Source organism: Benincasa hispida, chromosome 12 (assembly GCF_009727055.1).
Source record: "Benincasa hispida cultivar B227 chromosome 12, ASM972705v1, whole genome shotgun sequence".
Lineage (NCBI taxonomy): Eukaryota > Viridiplantae > Streptophyta > Magnoliopsida > Cucurbitales > Cucurbitaceae > Benincasa > Benincasa hispida.
In genome coordinates this window covers 58,357,052-58,362,106 of record NC_052360.1, presented here as the reverse complement: position 1 = coordinate 58,362,106, position 5,055 = coordinate 58,357,052, and positions in this window count along the sequence as shown.

Here is a 5,055-nt window from a genome sequence, read left to right as displayed (position 1 = left end):
AGGAAATGTCCGTCATTGTTTTATATTAAAAAGTATAAAAAAAATTGCATGGCGAGCCCATCAATATTTGTCTTCCACCTATGAGTTTATCCACAAACAAGAATCAATATTTCCAATCCATAACATGTACTCATCAATATTTGTCTTCCACCTATGAATTTATCCACCAAAATTTGCAAAACAATACCAGAACCAGACTTTCATAGAATACAATTTACACCGAAGCCATCATTTATCTCATTCACAAATATCAATTAGCACTAATTCCATAAATAAACAAGAATCAGAATACCAGAATCACAATACCATGAATACAACTTCCAATAATAAACAGATCATGTTTTCCACCTATGAATTTATCCACAAACAAGAATCACAATACCAGAACCAGACTTTCATAGAATACTAACACCAAAGCCATCATTTCTCTCATTCACAAATATCAATTAGTACTAATTCCATGAATAAACAAGAATCACAATACCAGAATCATAATACCATGAATACAGCTACCAATAATAAACAAATCATGTCTTCTATTGTTGCCATATTTATACGCATATATATTAATGGATTGTTGACTGATAGGAGTGATATGCGATGCATGCAATGCGATACTACTATAGTTTATGCGATATTTACTAGGATTCAGTAGTATACCCTATTGTGCCACAAGTTTCCTTACGATAAAACCAAGTGTAATTCCATCGCAAGTTTCTCGGTGTGATCTGAGGTCGAACACGGGGAAATACGGTACTGGTTTAAATGGTGTTTTCATGATGTTATGCAACCGGTTTATCAAATCTCTGAGTTGGGTGTAATATACAAAAGTGATAAAATAACATTAAAGTAAAGTAAAGCGATAAAAATACAGTAAACCTAAGCTAGATGTATTCGACACAGGTTTCATGTACAAGATGCTAAGATTAAGGCTAGCTGGGAAGGTTGTGCAAGGACATGGTATGCGACGACAAGTCTTATGAGGAGGAAAGAAAAGAGGGATAAGTGTACAAATCATCGCAAGGTCTCAACGATAGTAGAGTTACAAATACTGTTCCGTTTTTCTCATGGCGTACATCTTTCAGTGATCGGCCGCGTTTTCCGCATGTCTTCGTGAAAATTAGAGTCCGACGTAATGAACGCAAGGTTGCTTCCATGTCTGGAAGTACTACTCGCTTTAGTTAACACACTCTTCTGACCTTTTCTCGATAGATCAGAATGACATCTTTACTTCTGCTCTCACAGGTGAAGATGCCGTCCAACATACCTTAGCTAAACGCATTTTATAACTTTAATTTACATTGAGCCTTCAGACATTCATAGCACTTATCGAAAGATCAGAAAAACATAATGAAGAAAGTGAATAGCGAGTGCACGATGATAGATAGAAGATGAATAATAGATTATATCGAAACTACTAATATTTCTATCTTGAGTTTGATACATGATGAATGAATAAGAAGATAGAAAGAATATGAAATACTTAGAAGGGTAGAAAAAGGACAATCAGGCGCCAATGTCTTGGTCACCGATTGATGAAGGTCTACTTTCTGGTTGTGGATGAATGGATGGTGGGATGAGCTTCCCTCTCAGGCTGGCTCCTCCGATAGTAGCGTCCTTGAGCAGAGCAGAGCTCGGGGATAATGACAGATCGAACAGAGATTACACATTTCGGCCTTATCTCTTCTTCTTCTCGGATTTATCTTTACAACACTCAGCTAAGCTCTTCTCTCTTTTTAATCTTGCAGCACTTTGCCCAGATCGAATAGCATAATTTTCTCTGAATTCACTGGGGTATTTATAGGCAGAATAGCTTTGACTCCAGCCAAGTGGTCCCCACTGCTGGTTATGGAAATTCCGAAGATGGAGGGATTCTATTCCTTCTATTATGCAATCAGACCGTCAAATGTGCACAGCCGTTAGCTGCACACGTGTCATGATCTCCTATACTTGTGCTGCTGATTTGCATCACTCGATCGTTGGTCCGCATGCGGTGTTCATTTTATTATCGCATGCGGTCGTCATGAGAATCAGGATCGATTATTGCCTTGCGCCGCTTCTTCAGTGAATGTCTGTGCGTTGATGTTCTATGGGCGCAGCAGTGATAGGATGTGTTGATGAAATTCTCTTGAGCTATGGGCGTAAGTGGTGACTTTGATTTTCCTGCAAAATAGAGTAAATGTTCGCCTTATTCTCCATCTTTTGGTGTTAGTGGATTTTCTTGCAAGCATTTGAAATTATTAACAAACTAATTTAATTTACATACAATTAGCGCATAATACCTTACTTTTGGCCGCAATATCTAGATAAGGTGACATAAATAACTTGTATTTCTATAAGTTATCATCTTCAACCTATGAATTTATCCACAAACTAGAATCACAATACCAGAACCAGACTTTCATAGAATACTTACACCAAGCCATCATTTCTCTTATTCACAAATATCAATTAGTACTAATTTCATGAATAAACAAGAATCACAATACCAGAATAACAATACCATGAATACAACTTCCAATAAAAACAGATCATGTCTTCCACCTATGAATTTAACCATAAACAAGAATCACAATATCAGAACCAGACTTTCATAGAATACTTACACCAAGCTATCATTTCTCTCATTCACAAATATTATATTAGTACTAATTCCAATCACAAAGATTATGGTTAGATAAATTTACATTCATTCTAAGCTAGCATTTACATTCTATTGAGACAAAAAACAAGAATTACATCCTTAAACAAATCGGCCAACAAAACTTGCCCATTGGGTCCGAATTACATCGATCTCTCCTTGCGTATATGCATCTTTTGTATTGAACTAAAAAAAGGGGAAAAAAAAAAGAAAAATTCAACATAAGTTTACGTCCATTTATTAAATTAAAGCTAGCACTATATAAAAAATAAATAATTTACGTATGAGGCTAGTAATGGGAGTAGTAGGATTATGCACTATTTCGTGTATATACTTTTGCACATAGTACCCGCATCCTACAGAATCTGATTGACGAGGGCACTGCATATAAAGAAGTTGAAAACAATTGTTAAATTGTTATAAAGAAGTCGAATAAACATAAATTGTTAAAAAATGTACAAATTTACCTTTACAGGTTTCCATTTTGGAGAAGACCGATAGTGTTGGAGATCGTGCTTGGCTTGCCATGTTTTCAATTCACTAAATAGTTTAAAAACACTAGTTAAACATAAATACTTCAATTAAGAGCTAAGAACGTTCAATTGCACTTACATATTTATAACACCATGAAAATCCTCTTGAACCTTGCTTCGAAGAGAATCCAAAATATAAACACAATTTTCTTGTAGATTACAATCAATATCCAATGATAACTATAATAAGCAACAATTTTGAAATATTAGTACGTGTATAATGAAAATTAAAAATAAGAACTTGTATCTACTTACCCTGTGTTATATGGAATGAGGACTAATTGGTCTAAATTAGCCAATTCTAGTTGATTGGCTAAATTTCTGGATCGGATATCTTGAGACTTCATGTGTGGCGATATTCTTGCTTGATCAATTATAAAAAACTTCTTCGTAATATCACGACCACATTCATCCCAAAGATACCTAAACAAAGTAAAAGTTATTATTTATCAACATGAAACAAAGTATACATAAGTGAATCTAGATGAGTAATACTTACACAATGTATGTCAAAATACACATGTAGCCTATTTCAACCACATCGCAATATTGGAGCAAATCATCGCGGCCTAAATAAATAAATTTGTCTCTTCCAAATATATGCACGTCCAAAGAATACGGATCATGTCTACATCGTTCATGTTATGCATGGCATGTCCGTTCAATAATTTGATAGTACCATTAGCATTAATATATTTGGAGGACTGGTTGAAGCTCTTAATTGGTGAATGATCCTATGAAATTGAAGTTACAAAAAATCAAAGTAGGAAAAATAATAAATAATCAAACTCATAGACTGAAAAGGAAACATACTTTTTTCTCGTCAACCATAACTACAAGTTCACGAGGCCATTTTACGAAGTTGCCCATTGCTTGCTTTAAGAACTCTATTTTACCCTTCACAGGAATTGGTATAGGCAAATCTTCTCCAACGACAATGTCAATCAGAACTTTAACAGTTAAGCATGACACATCATCATCAAATGCTGAGGCTACTGCAACAATATTATCTACAGTTCCTATAGCCAAGTGGCAAGGTGTCCCCTTAACAAATTTAAAAGAACTTATATCATGCATGGTTAAGCACGTACAATATGATTAAAATTTAAAAGTCACAATAAATAAATTACCTCCAAATATTCTTTAGAAATCTTCTCAGTATCTTCTTCAGATGCACTTAGTGCAACACTTCCAACAGATGATTTGAACTGATGAGATTGTCTGCTTTGAGTTCTTTCTCTTGACACTTTACCATGTCGAACATTTTTTTTTTACTAGAGCCTCCTTCAATTTTTTTTACTCATAGAGGACTTTGGTTTTACTAATTTGAAATATTGAGAATGGGAAACAAAATCACCCATTCCTCTAACACGTCCCCAATGTTCTTCCATACCCAATGCTTCGGTGAGAACATCTTCACCTTCACGAACTTCAGCCAATTTATCCTGTAAAACATATTACAATTTTCACACAATATCTATATCATCTTAAACTTATATATATGTCATCTTAAATTTTGCATAATATACTAACAATCCGATTGGCACATTCTCGACTAACTTCATCAAAGTATTCATTATTCTTTCCTTTTCTTGCCTCTTTCCATAAAGTCGCCCGATAAGAAGGGTCATTCGATATATTCTACATGAACATACATATTTAATTAGCATAAACATATTAGAATAAAATATTTAATTTAATTTGAATAACTCATTAATTCTTGGGCAAGATTCGCATAGCCCTTCCGAGAAATGTGGTGATTATATACACATTTCGCTCGTCTTTCTTTTTTAACACGACTGATTTTCTGTACAACAAATCTAGTTGAAGTTACCTATCAAAACAATGATAATGTTGACATGTAATTTATTGTGAATGACT